Here is a 23,967-nt window from a genome sequence, read left to right on the forward strand (position 1 = left end):
CCATGGCGGAAGTGTTCTAACTTAACCTACATCTGACAAAATGGAAAAAATTGGCTTCGTTCTTTCTCGAAAGCCCTCGAAACACAGTATTCGCTAGAATCGAAAGAATTTTCCCCGGGTGGAAACTGTTACAACAATATGAACATCGATGCAACAGACACACAATGCTTCGTTGTCATTGTTTTTTTGCCTATCCGGGGGTGGAACGCTCGAATTCGATTCGCATGGGCTGGCAGCATGAAGATCGATTATTATAGCTGCCAGCCCGCTTCGATAACTGCCGACAATTTCATCTTTCTTTATGTATCGCGATAGTTTATCCTTCGTGTCCAAAACTTTCTTTGTTCACCCCCTTATTTCACGTTGCAATACATCCACGTTCCGCCATTTCCACCATGGTTATTGTACATTTTGTCCTGATTAAGGTATAAAATACTACGGAAGTATTGAAAAAAAAAGGAAAGAAAAAGTCGTTTCCAGAGAAAGTTTCGTTAGCAAGTGCTTCATTTCGGCTAAAAGTTCGCGTGATCACTCGATCGCCTATAGGTGGGAGGTTAGGGTAACGAATATAGCTTGCAAAGCTTCGAATCTGTTTCCCTGACCTCTCTCTCTCTCTGTTAGGTAGTTTGAACTCTTAATACGAGTACTAACGTTGCGTAACCTAGAATCATTATGCCAAATCGTGTCTAAAATTTTCTACGAGTAAACAATTAACTGAAACTTTTATCAACAAACTGCAACAATTATTGCAATCTGTGATGTTAAAGGTAATCATACTCATTTCTCCTGTTTAAATTCAATCAGTTTCGATTAGATCCGAGTTTGATGACTGCGGTGGTTAAAAGAAAGCTGCTATAATTTTCTAATTAATTAATATTTTTAAGAGAAATTTCGAGAAAAGTGATGTCACTTTTTCGTACAACGTGTGCAACTGTTACGGCATTTCTGAAGAGAAATTGAACCATTCATAGCGTTTCGTAAATTTCTTTTCAGACAGATATGCGAAGATCTCGACGACGTATTTCCGCGTCATTCGGACTCAAGTGAAAAACCTGAATGACGCATATGTGCTAATGTGTTAATGCCATTTTCTGCTTTACATTGCGACCCCCAATTCGTCACTGCATGTCTCTGCAGTGATGGTAATACCCGTCTTAAACAGGAAACTACATAATAGGAAATTAATTCCGAAGTACACCACCAAATTGTGAACACTGTCTTTCTTAACACCTTAGCACATTTGTATAAAAATTTATGAAAATTATTTTAAATAAAGGTATATTTAATTTCAATGTAGTTATTATATTTTTTCTCAAAACGAAGGGCTTAAAACCGCGGGAACTTACCCTTTTTTCCTCCACGTCGACGAGGAAGTGCAACAGTATCGATAACTAAAGGCAGCACATGCGCTCGCGCGTGCACAGGTTGGATTAACAAAGGGGAGAGAGAGAGAGAGCGACAAGCGGGCGAGAAATTTTATCCCACGCACGAATTACGGGGTCGGCGTTGCACTCGTTTACAAGCATTCATTGTCGAAATGTCATTTCGCAAGAATTGTGTCGCGACACGTGCACACCGGCGCGGCGCACCGCCTCTCTCTACTCCCAGTACAAAAATTCCGCTCCGAAGAATGGGATTTACGCGGGGCAAAATTCACGGTGACGCGACCCTGATCCTCACATCTACCGGTACACGCCCTGGAATAATTTTTGTCCTTTCTTCTCGTCGCTTTTCGTCGGTTCGTTACAAACACGCCGCGGTACATGTTTTTTCTCGCGGGGTTGATCAGAAATTTCGAGGTTGAAGTTATGGGTTTAGCAGGTAGCTGCTGGGACGTGAGACACGGAGCTTTACTCTATACAGGGTTACTCGAATTTCGAGAACGGGGAATTTTTCACTTTGAGCAATCGGAAATCCGTTACGATACGATGCACATCGAGGAAATTTATTAAAGCAATCGTTTTTGGTTATTGAAATATTCGTTTCTGTTTCTTCACTTTTGTAGGTGATCGTTAACCCCTTAACCTATGATTTCTTTTCGGACAGCGCATCTAAGCGTCAGCCATTTTCTATTTTAGTACTGTACCGGGTAATAAAAGTGAATCTGTTGCAGATTAATTATAATTTTGTAATTCTCAGCCTTAGGAATTGAAACGAAAGTTATGAATTTTTCTTATCGATATAACTATTGTTCCGTACAATTTCTTTTCTTTAGTTTAAGATTTCAAGGCAGTTGTAAAACGGACCTGAAGGATCCCGCGGCCCGTAGAAGGTTAGAGACGCGTACCATTGGTAAAATCATAAACGAACGGCGTTTTCAAGACTCGTTTTTACCATCTATTCTTCCGACTTCCTAATTATTAAGGTAGTACTTTCCTTCTTTCATGTCCGATCTCCTTTTTTTCCGGAATTTCCCAAACCCCAGACACCTCATCCATCTACCACCACTTTTACCCTCTCTCCATTTACTTAAGAAACACCCTACGACCAATAATCGATTTTCTATATTCTCCCATTTTTTCCACTCCCAAATTGAACTCCGCCTTCGGTAACTTAGATGCATGTCCTCTTCCGAATTTCGAATCAGTCTTGTTCCGAACGCCAACCAACGTACAACCAGCTATTCAATCAGTCCGAGCACTGAACGATCAACCAAATTTTTTTATATATACCATAACGTTCGAGATAAAGTACTCCGTGACCGCTTCGGGACTCGTTAAAACGTATCCGAATATTTTCTCTCGTGATCTAAGTCTGCAACACAACGCAAACCGACAACTATCTCGCATCTTCGCCAGAATCTCTGCCACGAGTCTTGTTACAGGTTAAAGGGTTAATTAGCTGAGAGACAGGACCTTGTGTTGTTAGATTGAAGATTGAAATTTGAATACTAAAAATGCCCCTCCACTGTGTCAATACAGTTTTTGGGAAACAACTATCCGTCAATTAACTCAGACGCACTGTGTGTAAATATCACTTTAAGCGCCGGGCCCGCCTAAATGCGTTTTTACATGTTCGTGCAGAAAAAAATATTACATCTGTTGAACAGCAAGTGGCTGAATGTTTATATCATTGAAAATCGTCGCTGTGCCTGTAATAAGCACTATGTAAAATTTTTCAATAGAAATTTTCTGTTTTACAAGAGTTATTTTATTTTATTTTGCAAAAGTGCATGTTTCTACAAAACTCGTAAATATTGCGGCGCTTTAAGTAAAGTTTCCAACAAAATAGCCGGCGCTTTAAGCGATATTTTATGTACACACTCCAGCTTGCCCTAATTTCCTAAAATCGATTTTTCTATTTTCTAAAAAGAAGAAATTAATTCAAGTTAAAACTTTACTATAGTTTAATATCCCTATCTCCAAAAAATGAGGACAAGGAAACTCCGGTTCACAATAGCTACGCACACTTAGACGTAGTTCAACTTCAACCAAAAATAATTTTTCCTAAACTTGGAGAAAATTGTTGAAATTTGTCCCACACTCTCACTTTGCAATTCTTCAAACTCCGAAACTTCCAAAATAAACGCTAACTCTGCCCGTGGAGGTCCAGGGGAAATTAATTATCGGAATAAGTATCCAATAATTTACACCATGGAAGCTGAAAATAATTCACCGAGGTCCATAAATCTGCGAAAGAAAGTAAAACATTTCGCTAACTAGCCAACCCACGCGCTCTTTATATTCCCTGTCTTCTCGTGCACAAAGCGTGCCCCGCCGCGAACCGCGTCTAAATACAGGCGGATGCGCAAATCCGCACACGTGGACGCTTCCGTCTGTTTGCATTCGCGCGACAAATGTCCGCGCTGGCTCGCAGAGGCACACAAACACCGTGTATACGTTAGCCGGGGCCCACAAATATGGGCCAACGTATCCATGCAACCAGCGGAGGATTTATTTCGCGGTGGCGAATTAGCGAGATATTTATGTTGCTTGCGAGGTATCGTACGAAAATCACGGTGTTGCGAATCAGCAACGCAAACAAGACGACTGGTACAGCGACGCGTCACCAGCGGATCAAAGGACATTCCATCAAAAACTCGAGAGCACCAAAGGGCATTCCCTCAAAAATATCCTGTGGAATCTCTGTCACAGGAATTGAACTCACAAAGGAAGTAGTTGCGTGTAATAGTATCAATAAGAAATTCTGGTCTGAAACTCAAACATCCTGTACAATGCACCGAACAATTACACATACAATATTAATGAGAGGTGGTACGAAATTTTTGATACACCTAGCAATGTTTTCATCGAAAATGATAATTTTCACAATTAAACGAGACACCCTGTGGTATACACTACCGGCCAAAAGTTTGGAATCACTGTGCATTGCAAGTTACACAAAAATTCCCAAAAAAAGGTCAGCAGCTTTAAGAATTTTTTAACGAATTTTGTATCATTCAAATCAATCGATATGAGATAAATTGCTATTCATCTCCACAATATCAATATCAAGCCTATGAAAAATTGGTAGCAGATTCAGTGCTGATGAGAATTGGGAGGTGATTCCAAACTTTTGGCCGGTAGTGTATGTACTTACGACAAAAGTGAATCCTTAATAAAGGTAAGATACAATTAAACAAAATTGCCGTTTCACTTGAAACACCCTGTAGAATATTTACAACCGAACCCAGTAAACCTGTGTAAAGCTTGCGATCTGGATGGAAATAAATTTCACCTTCAGCTTTAATTTTAGGAGTCGAAGATCTCCGCAAGATTATGCCATTATACATCTTCGTATGCATTTTAGTGTCAACCACAGTATGCAAGAGAAACAAAAATGCATTTACATTGCAAAAAAACATCGGTGACCTGGAACATTCCCAACGTTGAGAAAAAAATATTCTTTACTTAAATTACATCTAAAGTATTATTTGTGTCGTGGCAACTGAAGGAGAAATTTAGGTGGCTTCGTTCAGATGAGACACCCAGTAGAACGAGTGAAGGTTCCTTAAAGGATATTTTCTATTCCACTGATTTTCGCCAGGATTTTCAAATTCTGCACCACCGTGGCCCAACAGTCTCTTGACGAAACAGTGACACCAGTTTTCCTCCGGTGTTTCTTCGCTTTCTTTCCTCGCTAGAACGTAATGAACCGCATTTTCGCGGTGTCACGGCGCCAGATAGGGGGCCAGAGGGAGGCAGAAAGTAGCGGGAAGAAATGGTCAGGGCTTTGTCAAGCGGGGGCCGATGGCAAGAATTCTCGCCACCCCACTTTTCACCGCGGCCAGGAATTTCGTGAACGTCTAATGGCGGCTCGTGGCGACGTTCCAGGCTGATAATTCGTTTAATTACTCCCGAAGAAATTCCGGTCGTTAAGGGGGTAGGTGGGAGGTGATTGTGCCCGTGGACGCAGTGTAACGACAGAGGGAATACCTCACTGCTCGAAGGATTTGTGATACATTTCCTCAGTGGTTCCCACTTGGCCTTCTTGCGTGACCGATGTGAGCTTCTTCAGGTTGCACAGCGAGCTCGTTCTGTCGTACAGTAGGCGACAAAAATTCCCGAATTCAGAACGCAGAAAAATATTTTATTTACATACAGATATATCTTTTTTTTTTAATTTTAAACATTTTAAACAATTGACGGCACTCAGTAGGACTGCTAAGGTGTATGAAATATTTTTTGAAATGATTTCTCTTCTACAGCTTATGATAAAAGTTCCCCAACTCAGATTACAAAAACTGACATTTTTTACCCTTTAATTTTAAACATTTTAAATATTTCACGTCACTCAGCAGGGGATTGTCAATTTATGAAAGTGTTCGTACTTCCCTTTTTACTACCCTCCACTCTACTATAATAAATTATTAAACTCATAATCTGGGAACTTTCGTTACATACTGCAATTTAGTCGATCAATAGTTGCTACATGAACAAGCGTCTATGTATAGTAATGTCACTATTCAAGAATTACCTGACCAAGTTTCATTCAAATTCAATTTAAAAAGACACTTGGCAGATACTTAAAAATTTATGAACGAAAAGTTGCAGCTTCAAATTAAATTAGGCTAGAGTAAACTAGTCTATTTCCTGAATTTTCTAGTTGACTACATTTCTACCAGTTTCGTTCAACATCTCAGGTCACGAATTACTAGACAATGAATGTCATACCGCGGAATTAAATGAAACTTTCATAAAGAATAATCGTAACTGTAGCTTCAGAAGCTCGCAGTAAAGTAAACGTGGCTTCTGAAGGTTTTCACGAATATCCAGCTTGTTTTGTATTTGGACGTTTCTCGGTTTCGGGCACAAATCAGGATTAATGACCTCCATTCCCGAAATACGCTTAAAGCTCGCCGGAATCCCGGAGTTTCAGGTACACCTGACTTGACGTCTTGTTCGGAGATGTTAATTAATGCTTGCCAACATGGCGGTCTCTTTATCGGCTTTGCTATCCTAACTATTTCCATACTAAATGGCAGGAAAATACATGTTCAACATCTATAGAAGCCATTCACTGACATATCTTCCCGTGTTCCCGTGTGTGCACGTACGAGAACAAAGGAATTCCGTCTGTCGTGGATTCTGACATCGATAACAGTGTAATTACTTAATCAATTAAAAACCTTTTCATCTGACTCATAATGGCCACTCTTCTCAGGATAAAAGATACCTGTTTCTACATACTTTTCTCTCATTCGCGATAAATAATACTAATATTCTTAAATAGAATAAATAATCTGACTGTTGGGAGAATTTCAACGATATTGTAATATACAATTTTATAAGAATATTGAAATAAGTTTAGAAAATGTAGCGTTGGCATAAGTGGCACATCGAATTCACACGAATTATCCTCTCGTTGTGTTCGAAAGAAATTACGAAAAAATTTCTTCAATATTCAGAAATAAAAATTTCACATCGGCGAGCAGGAGCACTCGATTTTTATCGCGTTCGTGATCAAGCCTCGCGAGCGCGATTCATCGATGTGGCGTCGACTATTTTCGACTCGCCGCCATTGTTCCAAACTCACTCGACTATGTATTCAGTTCCAGCTTGTGGACCGAGATAACGTTAATTAACCGGCCAGGAAAAGTGTCTTAATTACGACGTCGTTGTCGCACAGTGTTCGTCCAATAGATTCGATGATGTATAACCTAACCTAACCTAAATTCGTTGTTACGTCACTGGTCTCAGAAGAAGGAGAAATGTTATTTTTCTGCTTACAAGAGAGTCTGGTATTATTGCAGCCACATTAACGTATGAATTTATTCACGAAAGGTTCGCTTTTCCAGAGAAATTAAATTTCCCTGTATTCGGTACCGATTGATGAAATGATTACGAATATAGTACCGTACTTTGTAATTACACAACAATAGAGTATGCTAATGTATTTGTCGTTCGAGCACAAATAAGATTACGAACTGCTAAGCTATTCGTCATTCGAATACTTGGCGAAAATACATTTTGCCCATCGCTGGTTGCTAGTCGAGTGGATGCGACATCACGCTTATTCGTCTTCGTTTCCTTCGCGAAGCGACCACGTTAGCACCGGCAACCACTGGCAAAAAGTTATTGGGATTCCTCGACGTCCCCTCCACGCCCGGGGATTCCTTCAGCTCCGCGGAAAATTAGGGTGGCGGTTTTAAAAAATCATCGCGATACTTCACGCGACGACTCCGACACGAGACGTTCCGTCTTCAGGTAAATTCGCAGACGGTGGCTGGATTTTTCACGTCGCACGGAAGAGGATCAGGCGATATAATTATTCGCCCTAATGACGGCGACTTCGTTAGACCGTGCACAGGGTGGCAGCTTTGAACCGCTGTGTGTCAATTAGAATTCGTCCAACGAGGTCCATGAGAATGCTTTGCCAAAAACTGGATCTACTTTTCATATCCTTACTTCAAGCGGTCGCTTCTAATTAAAATTCGAGCTACGGAATATTCCCGGAGAAATTTCGCGAAGGGTGTACTTATTACCACCGGGTGTCAGCCAAAAAAGGGGACAACCCTGCGTGAAACCTTTGCCACAAGGATTCGAAACACGCTCCGTCCTTCATTTCTCCGTCGAAACTTTATTTAACAGTGTTGCTGAGCTCCTCGTGCTTCCATAAATTCGTATCGTCAAGCCCCTTGGGCCTGCTTCCGTGTATTCTTGAATCAAACTGTTTATTCATCGCTGTTGGTTACGTAGTTTATACACCTGTTTTGGTTACTTTAATCGTTCAACAGAATTTGTTGGAAATTTTTACTGGTAGACTGTTCCAGAAGTGAAGGTGCGCCTTAATATTACTCTATTTTTTCAAGATTGTCGCCTGAATTTTATTAATTCACTGTATTAAGAAATCGGGCAATATGTAACACAGATTGTACGGCGGGTTGCTCGATGCCTGGCGCCTAAGTTCCAGTTATTACAATTATACCTGTCCTTGTGATTAGCGAGTGAAATTTAAGCAATAGTGCAAGACTCGGTCTGGCCTTGGTACCATTAGGCCCGATACACACTAGCGGTCCGGTCAAATATTCTTTAATGCTTTGGGCCCCATTCACACTACGGGTAACGCTCCGGCCACGATCCGGTCTCGTCCCAGAAACTATCTTTGGAAAGAATATTTTACCACCGGTTACTCCATTCCAATTCCGATTTTGATGAATCTGTAATACGTTGTAGTCTATTTTTTTTTTCATTCGCATTTTTAGGCAAACATAGACGTATAAACTAATTTATATTTCGGGAGCAAAGCAGGATTGGAAGGTTAGTGTGCACCGGGCTTTAGGCCCCATCTTCTGCCTTCCCTTCGTAATTCTCGCTTCATGACACGTCTTAGGCTACCGAGTCTTCAGTGATTCCGAAATAGTACATTCCAGTGTCGTCCACCAAAACGAACACGTGTCATCAATTATTGCCTTCCGCGAACACGAATGATAATTACGACACAGGATTTGTCAGATCCCACAAGACTGACCCAAGGTTAACCTCGAACTCTCCTCGCCAGGGATCGAAATGTGGCCCAGTCCCAGGCAGCGTTTAACAATTTTACATTTTGCAGGGTGGCGATTGGTGCCTAGGGACATGTACGTGTATCGTGCATGGTTATCTTATCAAATCCTAGGATCGCGCTGTTCATTTATCTTCCACAGCCACTCCGTCATCGAGGACGTTATCGTGGGACGGGTAATTTAACTAAACAAGCCGATTCCGCAGCGCGAGAGCCTCGTAAATAGGAATTCGATTGGATTCCAATAAATTCGCTTAATGAATAAGTTCCATAAGTCATCCAGGTGGCGATGCACGCTGAAATCATTCGTTACGTCGTTTCCGTTTGGACATGTCGTTGGCCTGGTTGAGTCGAATAAACACTGATGATCCTGCCCACTGGGTGGAAATAGCTCGGCGAAGATATTTATGCGACTCGCTGTTCGCTCGTTTGTTCTTCGTTAATGTCCTTCCTTGATGTGCTTCGGGAAAAATGTTAACATTTACAAAGTTTGACGAAAAAAATTGCTGAACCAGCGTCGTAAATGTTTGTCAATGGGAAATTGCTCTGAATTGAAATGGTTGTTGCAACAATTTGTAAAAATTTGCTATCAGATCGCTCTACTTTTACTTTATCATTAGAATCGTTCGAGAAGTGTGCCATTTTAACGAAATAAGTGACTCAATGCCGAGTGAAACAAAGGTGGCTGATTATCGTTAAAAACTGAAAGCGCACTTCAATGAGTCCCATTTGAAGAAGCACTGCAAATCTCGAAAGGAATGACTTTTCAACGTAAACTCTAGTACATTCTCGTGAATTTTTTAGCGAGCTGTTAGATGCAAAGTTGTGCATAGTCTCTTTCAGACTGTGGATCTTTCAAGTGAGTGCAACGAACGAGGAATTTTTCAGGTTAGGAATTTCTACTAAACAGACTACTCGTGGTAGTTTCTCAGCCTTATTCAAGATTTTCAAATGTCTCGTGCCATTAAATTGCAGACAGCTTTGTCGACTGCTAAATTCTTCGTTGTTATTCTTTTCTATGTGAAAATTCGAAAAAGAGATGCAAGAGAGTGCTGTCAACTGAGTTAAGAAATTTCTGTTCTTTTGAAGGTGTGATAAGAATAATTGGGCATTAGGACCCTTTTTTAATTATACACTGTGTAAAATTTTATCGTATATCTCGTGAATTTTTTTGCAATAATATTGCGAATCTTTGAAATGGGAAATTTTTCAGGATACTCAAAGAAACGAATTATTCCTGGTAATTTCTCAGCCTCGTTAAACATTTAGCTGGAAAATTCTTCATTCCGATTTGCAACAGGATTCTAAAAGGGGTAAACAGTTCAATGGTAAACTTTTTATTCCCCTGTCGTACGTATTTATACCAATCAATCTGAAGCAAATACACCGGGTATGTTTGTGAAAAGTTCTGGCTTTTAAAGACGTGTTTGAGTTTCCCTTAGCATCCACTACAAGTTATGTGTAGTTCAGCTGCAAATATTTGCGATATACGTTCAAATAGCGTAACGATTTCCAAGGAAGAAGTTATGCTATCGACAAACAAAACGAATTTCTTTCGTACACGGAAATACTTTTCGCAAGCAGCGACCGCTGGATGTTAAAAATTACTGAAATAAATCCAAACGAAATTTTCCCATCCAACAAACTCGTCGATATTTCCACCAGATTGAAATGTAAAGTACAATTAATAGGAAATGTTGCTTGGTTCGTTAATCGACATTACACAATAGTGTTACACCCGTAATCAATTTTTCCCTTTAAGCCCTTCGCACCTTTATAATAAATGCTAAAATACCGTCGAGGCCAATGATTGATACTGCAACGCAATGCGCGTACAATCAACGCTGGAATATTGTTTGCCGCTCCTAGGGATGCTATAATACAATATGCAATCAATATAGCAACAGCATGTAGATCTTTGATTGATATCGTAATACTATGTACAATCAACCTGAGAATAGTGTTCAGTGCCTCGATTGGTATTGTAATGCAATCTGTGATCAATACTAACGCTATTGTTTCAAGTTCTCGTTTATAATTCAATTGTGAACGAAAAATGTGCGTATCGTCTGTTCTAGCATGTTTGAAAGCATGGTTTAATGGCTAGAATTTTTCTCCCTTTGGTTCGTCTTGTAAATACAGGGCGCGATTGAAAATATTGTATGAGCAGGTAGGTAGTGATTTCTTGTACAAAAGTAAATGGGAAATGCGGAATAAAATTTTTTCGTTTGAAGCATATGCAGTTTTTGAGAAAACCGAATTTGAAAATTTGTTCTTCTGTGCATTTGCACTTACATAGAGTGACTCCCTTTAAGTATTCGAACTCTTTAGAACAGTATAACTTTTTTTTTAAATTCGACCAATCAACCGATTTCGATGAAATTTTCAGCATGTGTATAATTGACATAGATCTACAAAACGTATGTTAGAAATTTTCATTACAAGCTCAGATAAAAATGTAAACAGTGACCTTTAGAATTTTCTTCGCGATTCCCACGAATTGCAATTTTTTCCAAAATTTTTACCCACGTCATCTAGTATACTGATCCTTCTAACTTCTCAAAAAAACTCAAGTTGTTAGGTCCTGTTGGATTATTACTAATAATAATGCGTCAGCCAGTAAGCAAAAATGAATTGTGTTATATACAGGGTGTCCCATAACGCTGGGACCACCCGGAAATGAAGGGTTGCTGGGGTGACCCTGAACAACTTTTTCCTTATCCGAAATGTAGTTTGAAGCTTCGTCTTCGAGTTATTAACGAAAAACACTGACCAATCACAGCGCCCGTAGACGGGCGAACAGAGATTCACCCGCGCGCTATCGTGAACGACGCGTACGCGTGACTTCTCGGTTATCGATCGCTGTCAAAAAAATTTAACTTTGTACCGCTATTTTTATAAGGCTTAGAGAAATAAATATGATAAACCCTTAGGACCCATCATCGGACCCTTAGGCCTGTAACTGTATATACCTAAGCGACCTGGGTAAAAGGCTGAGGCAGCCCTGGTCCCCTTTTTCTTAAGTGGACTACAGACTTTCTGTCGTACCCCTACGAGTTTTTCTTTTTCACTTCGACTACGATCTTCTAAGCGTAAAGACGTCCTTCCGCGCCATAGAATTAAAACACGTTCGCGACGGGGCCTGAATTCACTGGCCGCACCGTGGGGCGGGTCTGCTTTTGTGCTCGGTCCCATCGGGCGGGCGGAGTCCCCGGTGGTACATGAACCATTGCCGCGTTATAGCAATTGACACGTTTGCGACGGGCCTGTATTTAGTGGCACCGTCGTGGGGTGGTGCTGTTTTTCGCATTTTCTCTCATCTGACGGCGCTGATTTGAAATAAATCATATGCTACGTGTTTCAACGTGGGACATTTCTGTATGTACCACCGGTGGCTCATCCCGTCCCATGGGAGAGACAAGAATGTACCACCAGTGGTACACCCCGTCGCGAACGTGTTAAGCAAATTCACAGTGAACGCTGTTTTTAGTTAACCCATTATCCAATAGGTCCAATTTAAAAAAATTCATACTGTTCTAAAGAGTGCCCGAATATTAAAGGGAGTCACTGTAGCTATTGTATAATAAGATACGGTTCGTCGAACGACATAAAATGCCTATTACGTCTGTCTACGCGACTTCTACGAATTACCAGGTTCAAGAAAGAGAAAATTTTATCGACAATATCTCATTATATCAATTGGCACCCAGGTGATTTTTAAACCCAAAGACTGAGCCTCGAGTGGAAAAATTTTATTCGACATTTATTATTCATTTTTCTAGAAGGAACCACCACCTGTCCACTTGTACGATACTTTCGGTCGCACTCTGCATAGATGGAACTAGACTTTCTGTTCGAGACTTTCAAAGTAGTATACGAAGTGTCTGGAGAATCTTTCTAGGTACTTGGAGTCATTTTTCACCGGACACTTGGTTAATTATTAATTGATCGATGGACTGACGAGTAATTAACTGATGATGGACAACTAATTAACTGATACACCATCGTATTTTATACCTCTTGATATCCTGCTGGATAAATAGCATGCTACAGGGTGTTCGAAAAAAGTTTAGCTGAAGTTTGGACCACCTCATTCTTACTCCATCAATAACACACGATTAAGAACACCGAGTCCAAGTTTCTATACAGAAAATTAGGATTTTTTTATGGAAATAGTGATACTCAAACGCTTCCAAAATTTTTCACATACTGTGCAGTTGTCACAGTGAAATACAAATTTGAACTATTCAGTGCGACGAGTGGTTTGTAGTTAAAGAATTAAATCATATTTCTTCGCTAGATGTAGTACCGCATATTAGTAGAAATTTTTTATTCTTATATTGTTAATTTTTATATTAGGGCAAAAGTTTGGAATCACCTGGCAATTTACGTTAATATTGAATCTGCTACTAATTCTTTATTGACTTGAAATTGACGTTACCTCATTTCGGTTGATTTGAATGATAAAAAATTCGTTAAAAAGTTATTATGAATGCTAATTTTTTTTTAGGGAACTTTTGTGCAACTTGCAGTGCACAGTGGTTCCATGCATTTGGCCGGTAATGTATGTACTCCTTATTTTAACCTGTTAACTATGGAAGACGAGTAAACTAGTCATTTGTTCAGAAATACTTAGAACACGATAGTTTATTTATTGAGAAATTATTCATCTTTAATTACACTCCTACGCCTATGTTGAATACAAAATGCGTCACATTCACACTTGCAAGAACCAAAATAGAGCAACTGGTTACAATTTTTACTCATTTTTCGTTACAAACCAGAAAACTCGATCGAGAAATGAACTCACAAGGAATGTTCGCGAACGGTCCGCCTTCGATTTTGATGAAACTTTGTACACTTATAAAGCAGCCAAAAATAATCGACACGTATTTTTTTTTAGCTGCGGTAACTCGAGTTTAAGGGGTGAAACCACCCCTTGAAATTTTGGCTCGAAACGGCTATCTCGAAAACGGAAAGACATACGAAAAAGTTGTTAATGGGCGAGGGTAATTGTTTCTGATGTACAATAACATGGTGTTAAAAAATTTAACAAAATACAGTTTGTTTATAACAAAAAAAAATTTATTAACTTAATTTTTCATTTCACTGAAATTTTCATAATGACAAAAAATGACGAGCATTTTATTCCAAATCCATTAGTATATAACATTTTAAAATTGCCTCTTACAGTTTTGCAGATTTTGATGATTTACATCTTGCGCGCACATCCACTATGGTAGTAGCCGTTCTAACTTTCATTTTAATGAAGCATTGTAGGCTTGCACTAGTTTGCGGTCCAAATAGTCCAGTTAGTCCGCACTCATTTGGCCACTCTCGGGCAATACTTTATTTCAATATTTCAGCGTAATAATAGTTATAAAACACTAAGTTTCCGAATAATATTCCGACATCCGAAAAATTCTTACGTCGAGTCCGACTCGACGCAGGACTGCAAATGGTCAACAGGTTAAAAAATAGCAGCCAGACTAATTTTCTAACGACCGTTCAGATTTGCTTCGCATTCGCTAAGCGTGTCCTAATACTTCCGAACAAGCGTGCACGCTCGAAACGACTCCATTGATTCTCCGTCGAATTTCTCTAACAACTACCCATCACCGTACACCACGTCTTCTCAGTCGACAGGCGCCAGTACAAAAGCTTCCGCGTCCCAATCACCCAAACGCCAGGCGCCATAACGATCATCCCGTAAAAGCCTCGAAAGGGGGGGGGGGACAAGGGGATGGAAAGAGTTAAGGTATAGGAGAGTCCGCCATCCTTCGATTCCCTCCTAGCTGGAAGAATCTCGCTAGAAGAGAGTCACGAGATAACATCGGAGCTATGTTGATGGGGCACGACAGACACGAGGCGTCCCGCTCGAAAACGAAGTCTCGAGATCGAGTCGAGGTACCTCCCCTCTGGCCCCATCACGCCAGCGGCGAGGACGACAGGATCCGCTCGAGCTGAGATTGAATCTGCACAGTCCGGTTAAGGGTAGAGCACCAGCCTCGGGGCTAAAGTGTCGTCGCTGTACCGGGTAGGGTAGTAGGGGAGGGTAGGAGAAGGGCAGAGTAGGAGGACGTTGTAGAAGGTTGTACCCTGAAAACGGGTAGAGCTGCAGAAGCGTCGGGGAAAGGAGGTCAACGACGTCCTTAAGGATTTCGACGAACTCGAACGAACGGGTCCAGGAGAGCCGGGAATGCCATCGTCGTGCCACGTTATCCTGTGAAGTACGGCGAGGGACGTGCAGGGCAGAGGAAGCTGGAGACATCGAGGAAAAAGGAGAAGAGAGACAGAGAGGGAGAGAAAGGGAAAAGCATCCTTCGACTGGACCACGAGTACCTGGTCTCCCGCGGGATCTGACGCTGACCGAGAATCAGAAATGGAAGAGAAAAGACGAGCCACTGGCTAAAACGATACCGGAGTATAGTAGGTAGAGGAATGAGAGAGGAGCAACGGTGTCCGGCTTCGACGAATGTCACGAGTGACGTTTTCAACGGGAGCTCGATGTGTATCGGGAGCTGTGGCTCTCTCTCTCTCTCTCTCTACGTGAAAAATAGAAACGATAGTGATTGGGAAGTGTTGGGGAAGATGAAGCTGGAAAGGGGGAACAGGAGTGGCTGGTTTCTGGTAAAGAAGACTTGGTATTGCGAGGGTCTATGGCAAGTGGGGAGTTTGGGACGAAAAGTTTAAAGAGATAGGTGATTTCGATCTCGATGGAGACTGTGGAAGTTTGGATAGATGGAATGGTTTCGAGATAATTAACCCTTTGAGTTTTTAAGAAAGTGTCAATGCAATCGGTGAATTTGTATATTTTTGAGCAACAAAAATAGTTCGCGTGTCTGTCGAACTTGTGTAAGGAAAGATTAGGTACCATTGCCGATTTCTTTGTTATCAATGCGTGTGAACAATGCCTAGCGATTAAAATATGAAATTAACGAGTAACGAGATATGCAACAAAAGATTTCCAGATTACATCCTATTTTGCACGAGATGGAAATATTTCAAAAAATTAGGTACGCTTGATGTAACTTCTGATCTTAATCAGTACAAATCTGGCTATGAACTGAACGAAAATAAAATAAAAATATTGATTATTCACAAAATGGCAGCATTTTCAATTTAGATTATCGATTTTTTTCATATTTCGCCGTCTTTAGCGTGTTCAAAGAATAAGAACAAAACGACGGAAGTTAAAAATTTTGGTTCACGCGATAACAGGACGTGTGCCGAAGATTCTCTACAAATTTCAAGTCAATTGATAAACTAGAACTCGAGATATCGCGTAAACCGTTTCGAAAAATGAGGCTTCGAGAAAAACGCGTTTGAAGATTCACCTATCCATTTCGTTACGCTACGACAGCATCCTTCAAACGCTTACATCGAAATTAATTTCACGAATTCGAGCAAATCCTTTTGCACACATGTTCTGGAATACCTATACTTAAAGAAAATGCAAAAAAAAGAAATTGATTTTTTGACAGTTCAAAACCAGAATACGGAGGAAATATGGAATTATGGAGGAAATAACTGGGTTTTACGAAGGTTTGGTAACAGCGCGGAATTTCCTCCAGGTTGCAACCACATCGATTCTTCGACCGTTACTCACTCCTTCGAAAGTACCATTTTATGACACAGTTCAGCTATCGAAGACGAGAGAAATTAACGTCCAATTTTCCTCTCGCCAGGGCATACTCTAATTCTCGAGTTCTGCTACCAGCGAACCAAAGTCCTGATCTCAAAAATAGCTCGCTTGGCCTGTCCGTGTCATAAATCGCTGTGAGATCTGTACGGCGAAGGAGGCAAGTAAGGATTTGATTTGAGTCACGGACCTCGATACCAGGGGAAAAATTGGCCAGAGGCGGCTCGACAAGAAAGGCAACATCGTTAGCGTCGGAATCCAGGGCGCGTGTCGTTTGATTCGGGCAAAGAAAACGAAGGATGAAAGCCGCGACGACGGCGGAGACGACACCTCGATAGAGCAGGCAGATAGCAGCGGGAAATACCGTGATGAAAATGAAGATAGCGGCGGGGCAAAGAAGGAGGGCCGGGAATCCCGCGGGATCTGACGCTGACCGAAAGCTAGAAATAGAAGGGAGAAAAAGGAGAGGCCAAAGCGAAGATGCGGAGTAATGGAGAATGGGACCGCCGTTGGTTGTTCCCGTGGAAACGTCTTCCACTTTTCGCTGTCGTTTCTAATTTGCCGGATTAAATCCTGGCATAACGTATAACCCGATGGAAACGTGTCCTAAGGCACTTTTCGATGGAAAGCTGGAAAAGGAGAGAAGCTTGATGTCGCAAAAAGAGCGCCGCCTCGGGAATGTTGGAGACTTAGCTGGGATCATGGTGCTGTGTGATGTTGCTGTGTTAGAATTTAATTGTAGAGACACACTGTGCATGGCTAATGAGATGTGTCGCACAAATATTTTTTAATATTCTTCTTACTCATCTGCCATGCTTTATTATTTTTGAGTGGTGGAAAAAGAAGGTGCAACGACAAATATTGGACAACGTCACTTGCCCAGTTTTTTACCTGATTGAATCTTCTGGAGTAGGTCAAGTTGGACTAATTGTAACTTAGGTTGATCTTGACTATTGTATGGAATTTGTACAGTCAAGCTGACTGTATATGAAATATAAACAGTTTATTGAATTATTTTAGTTTAGTATTCTGATGTTTTGTTAAATTTTTATCAATACAATACTTTGAACTTGATGTCATCTATCTACCTACGTACGAATTTAATATATTGTTGGTACTTATTAAAGAACTCATTTACATTTTTTGTTTGTGAGAATATCACTTTGCTTAATTTGAAGAAATGTGTATTTTTAGCTAGCAAATTTTTTCTACTTTCTGATTATTATCTGTTTTAGAGTATGAAAAAGTATAAATTCCTGCGATCCATAATACACGAGAGAAGAATACTCTTAACTCCATTTTGTGCCGTGCAAGTGGCCCAATTACCGTATAAAGTTTAACACAAGTTTGATCAAAATTACAAATTTCATCCGAGCGTCGAAACGAAGTTGACGCATTAAAATATCTAATTATAATATATACAAAAATATATTGATACCGAGTCAAAGAATATCCATTCTCGTTTAATAAAATTTCCATTGACAAAAAACTGTCGTGAATTATCAGCACGAAGAAAGGTTCATATAGAATATATTTCTTTACAGTCGCATAATTAGACGTAGACTAGCTGTTCAGAGTCTTACTGAAATAGAAGAATATTCCTAGTAAAGATAAGTAAGGGAACGATGTATAATGTAACGAGGATAATTAGAATGAACGATGCGGTGCATGTAAATTTGGGTTATCAGAAGTGAAATCCTGATGGAAGAGCTACAAACGCAAGGATTTAAAGGGGTGTTCTTGATTTTCCACCGGTATCCTTGCGCTATACGTTCAAGATCAGCGCAACGCCCAAGGGTGTCCTAGAATTCTAATTTCCCCATGCAACTCCCAAGAGTGTCCTGGAATTCTAATTACATTACAATAATCTAATTTCCCGTACAAGTGACGGTTTAATTGTAACAGAGGAACCAACTTCCTTCTACGTATCTATATACATATAATATATATTGAAGCTGTATTTCTTCTGAACCTGTCCGCTGTCTCTTAACCTGTTTTCTTCAAAGCATTCACTTATTGCTAACAAATATTTTACACATCATTCTGTAAATCTTAACAAGTAAAAAACTATTCGTCTTCCCTTCTCTACTTATTTAGAGAAATTAATTTACAGATGACACGATTAGATCGAAATACTAATAAAATCTTTCGTATATAGGGGGAGTTCCCCTAGCACCGGACGCTCAAGGTTTTTCTTAAATAAATCTCTCTACCTGTGCACACGCCACTGAAACGCGTAGAAAACTTATTTTTATTCCTTTTGTCTCCTCTAGGAGATACGCAGAATAACGGCTCGGTAGCGGTTCAATTATTGCAGATATAACTAATTTCCGATATTTGGTGCCGTCCGGCGTTAAGAGAACTCGCTCTACTGATCTCTTCTGACGTATGTATTTTTTGATCAATGAATCACTTGCTCTATCTCAAACACCAAAAAAACTCATTCTATTCTTTGGGAGAGACGTAAGTACTAATTTTAGAATTATCCAGAATTAGTCCTGAATAAAACCAATCATTGCTACTAAACATATTCCTTAATATCTGCTCACATATTCTTTTTCCTGCTCAAAAAGCTACTTTCTCAATTCTAAACACCAAAGAAACTCTTCCTATTCCTTAAGGAAAACAGAGGTACTAATTTCAGAATCATTGATGAAGCAATTAGACTGCTACCAAATTTCATATCTCCTAATATCTGCTAACATGGTTTTTTCTCTGCTTAAAGAACCACTTTCTCTATCTCAAACACCAAAAAAACTCGTTCTACTCTTTAAAAGAGACGCAAGTACTAATTTCAGAATTATCCAGGAAGCAATTAGGCCTGAATAAAACCCATCATTGCTGTTTCTGACGAGAATACGCGTCTGTCTATACTCGCGTATGTCCTTACGACCGTTTAAGGTTATAAGGATATTAGGGGTGTGATAATGAAGTTTAAACGTGAACGAAATAATTCGTAGTAGACTATTTTAATGAAGCAGTTGAATGACGGATTAGTGGTGTGGATGATGTGCGTTGAACTAGAGATTATGATGTTTCTCTTTGATGTCTGGTGGTGAACTGACTCTCTCACGAATTTCCGAGTCGGGGGAAACTCGTGAGCCGGTCTTGTCACCTGATTGGTAAGTATTTTTTGCCAATCAGGTGATAGATCCATCGACACCCACCTATTCCGGGCAGGAGAGGTGGTGTCAGTGGAGGTGGAAGACGCTGTTTGGAAAATTTGCCAACGTGGTAAAATTTCCGCCAGGCTTGGATCCTGCGGCCTGACCTGGTCAACGGTCACTGGGCCCGGTATCGATGACCCTTTGGAAATTCACGTTTATGGCGCATGCAATTAGTCGTTGAGGACGAAGAAACTCGAAGAAATACAATTGCAGGATAAAAATAAATTGAAATTTCCGCCACGCTTGGATCCTGCGGCCTGACTTGGTCAACGGTCACTGGGCCCGGTATCGATGACCCTTTGGAAATTCACGTTTATGGCACATGCAATTAGTCATTGAGGACGAAGAAACTCGAAGAAATACAATTGCAGGATAAAAATAAATCGACTCTCAAAAACGACTCTACTGGCTTGCGTGTCATAAACGTGCTTGCAATTTGCACTTCGGAGGTTGTCCCTTGTACAAATTGCTAGCCACCCGTGCGATTCAAGGCGGTCAATCATGACAAAGGGAATGCCAAGATCCCGTAGGTGTGCCACGGAACAACTGCTGCAAGAAACTGCTCAAGAAACTACATTCTCAATCCCAAACACCAAAGAAACTCATTCTAGTCCTTAATCTCTTCATACATAGAAGTATATCCTATTGTATCCAAATATCCAAAGCCTCAAATAAGCAACTTCGAGTCGTGAAATATCTCACCTAAATGAATCCTACAACTAAAAATCAGATCGCAAGATATCCCATCCACGAATATGAAAGTGTTCAGGGAGAAGCAGGTACTAATTTCCGAATTATCGACAAAGCAATTAGACTATGACTAAAACCTCTCACCGCTACCAAACTCTGCGTGCATCCTAGCCTCAGAAGGAACCAAACCCTTTCTCTTCAGCATAAAAAAAAACCATTCCTCCCTACTCCAACTGTTCATCCCTTAGATCATGAACTCCTACTCCAAAATTCACACGAGAACCTTCCATTTGTCCCCCATGAATGTCCGAAAATTCGAACTCCAGCAGAGGTGAGAAGTCTCTTGGACAGGTTCGAAGACACTTCAGCCTTCGTCGAAAGCCCTAACCAAGGACAGAGAGAGAGAGAGTCTGGTGAAAAACGCTGAAACAATGCGGGCCAACAGGCCAGGGGTGAGCGGGCAGGGGGTTGGTCCAGTGAAAAGGTTGAATAATTTACCGGTATGAACTGGAGATTCCGTCGTGCAACTTGCCAACTCCGCCCACGACATTTTACGGGGGACAACCGTAACGTTAAAAGCGATATTCCCTAAGTATAGACTAACTTTCTCCTTTGATACTGTCCCTCCCTCTCTCTCCCACTGTCTCTCTTTTTCTCGCGGCTCGCGAACTTTTCCAACCGGGGAGAAACGAAGTTCAAGATGAAACCACTCGTGGAACACGCTCGGCTAATCCGAATAATCGACGTGCACGCGGCCACGCTCGTTCGCGGAATATCGATTAGCAGGCGATTCTTTGATCGTTCAAACGACTACGTTTGCAGAGACAGGCAGGCCGGGGATCGGTTTGTTCCTCCGATTCATCTTGTATCCAGCTCTGGTGTGTAATTATCGGTGGTTTTCGGCCACCTTCGTTTGCATTCCTTTTCTCTTCCTGCCTGATTTTTCCTCGTTGTTTGCGGAGACATGGGAGGCTTGTTAGCGGAAATGCTGGGTATGTTAGGTGTCACTGGAACGTCTAAGTTTGAGAGTGTATCGCGGTAATTGTAGTGATTGATAGTCTCCTTTGACGGAAGAAGACAGTTAGGGTGGTTTGCTGGATGGTGTGTAACTTGCGAGAGAAAATTTACAGACCTATATTTCCATCACATTTTCATGGAGTTGTAATTAAAATAGTATATTCCTAGAGTTAAGGAGGTACACTATCCTGAGGCTTCAAAAAATAGGTAAAGTTTGGGAATTTTTTCACAGGTAACTACTGAATGAAAAATTTCAATTTTTTCTGGAGGCGTCAGTGTGACTTTCAGCTTTTTTCTTCAATTTTTTAAAAGCAAAATATTACAAAATGGAGGAGTTATCGCTCTTCTGAGTATTGCACTATTTGCAGTAATTGAAGAATATTCACCTTGTTAGAGAAGACACCTGGGACGCGTTAATTTCAGAGTCTCTAACTTGGTAACAAAACATCTATGAACCTGTATTTCTTCATCATTAGAAATTAGTATCTTAGAAATTAATATACCCTCAAATTTGGATGATATATTTCTAAAATATCACGCGAGAGTGTTTGCATATTCCAAACTTAGGTTAGATGTACTTTATGAGGCAGGATAGCAGCGACGCTGAAAAAAGTCTGCCAATAGAAGAAGAGATAAGAAAAGTTTGTCTAACTTTTCTAATCGATCAAAAGGTCACACGTTGTCCTAAAACCTTTCTTAACGTTTCAGTAAACTGATCATTCGTTTACCAATAACCTAACTTGAAATCTCGAAATTCAATGGTAACCTAATATTCTTCCTAACTTGGCTATCGTTTTCTCCCCTTTTTTATTAAATAATTTCTTTCGCTCTCGACTGCAGTTCAGTAGCTATGCCACTTAGAGTAAAATGGAATGAAATTAGAAATAGAGGTGGAATGATTTGTTTCAGCTATCAGGAATCGCTTGGATAGAGTCTGGTTAGCGCGGACACCGGTGAAATTTCCTTGCGAGTGGATCGATGGAATTGTGTGTTTGACGTAGAGTGTTTAATCTTTCCAGTTGGGGAGTTTAATGTCGTCGCGACGCGCTTTCTCTTAACGTCGTCTTTCGAGGGGATTTGATTCGATCCTTTCTAGTGGGATTTTTCTTTCGTCTCGAGGAACGATTTGTAGCTTTGTTTACGCTTCCGTGGGTACACTAAATTCTACCGGTCTCAAGTGAACGGTAAATTCAAATCGTTTGGTTCATTTACGTGGAAAATGTGTTCCGTCCTGATCCGGCTTGTATGAATAATAATCGTGGAAATGTGTTTTAAATGTGAGTCATGATTAATGGTGTAAAGTGGGCGGAATGCTTGCGTTTCAGATTGTTGAATTTTAAATTGAAAATTAGAAGAGTTTAAGCGTTGAATCAGGGAAACTTTAAAATTCAATTACGAGACTTTAGATATTCATGTTTGTCAGTGAGAAAGATCGATATTCAGGTTTTGGAAATTGAGAATTCCATTCGGAAACTTCGAAAATTCAAATCGACATTTTCAAAAATTACGACTTCGAATTTCGATCAGCCAAATTTTTGAAATCTTAAACATTCAATTTCTTCAAATAGAAACTAAAGGTCATAAAATTTTTCAAAATCAAATTTGAAATTTCGAAAGTTCCAGTTCTTGCAAATTGGAAAATTCAAATTTTCCAAATTTAACAAATTTAAACTTGAAGGTTACAAATTTCGAATTGAGAATTAACAAGAAAATACTAATCTTAAAATTTCGAATTGAGAATTAACAAGAAAATACTAATCTTAAAATTTCGAATTGAGAATTAACAAGAAAATACTAATCTTAAAATTTCGAATTGAGAATTAACAAGAAAATGCTAATCTTAAAATTTCGAATTTCGAATTAACAAGAAAATACTAATCTTAAAATTTCAAATTGAGAATTAACAAGAAAATACTAATCTTAAAATTTCAAATTGAGAATTAACAAGAAAATACTAATCTTAAAATTTCGAATTTCGAATTTCGAATTAACAAGAAAATACTAATCTTAAAAATTCAAATTGAGAATTAACAAGAAAATACTAATCTTAAAATTTCAAATTGAGAATTAAAAAAAAATACTAATCTTAAAATTTCGAATTGAGAATTAACAAGAAAATGCTAATCTTAAAATTTCAAATTGAGAATTAACAAGAAAATGCTAATCTTAAAATTTCGAATTGAGAATTAACAAGAAAATACTAATTTTAAAATTTCGAATTTCGAATTAACAAGAAAATACTAATCTTAAAATTTCAAATTGAGAATTAAAAAAGAATACTACTCTTAAAATTTCAAATATGCAACTCTAAATTAAATATTTAAGTTTTTTTTAATTTACTCCACTTCCTGTGCCCCGAATTGCCGCTCCACACAGTTCCTAATCAAATCGCCGTACTATCACCCCCAGAATAACGAACTTCACCCTCTATTCACACCCGACTCCTCTCAACGAAACGCCCAATTATGCACCCCTTAAAAAAAATTCAATCTTCCCTAGAATATTTTA

Source organism: Habropoda laboriosa, unplaced genomic scaffold, assembly GCF_001263275.1.
Source record: "Habropoda laboriosa isolate 0110345459 unplaced genomic scaffold, ASM126327v1 scaffold12, whole genome shotgun sequence".
Taxonomy (NCBI): domain Eukaryota; kingdom Metazoa; phylum Arthropoda; class Insecta; order Hymenoptera; family Apidae; genus Habropoda; species Habropoda laboriosa.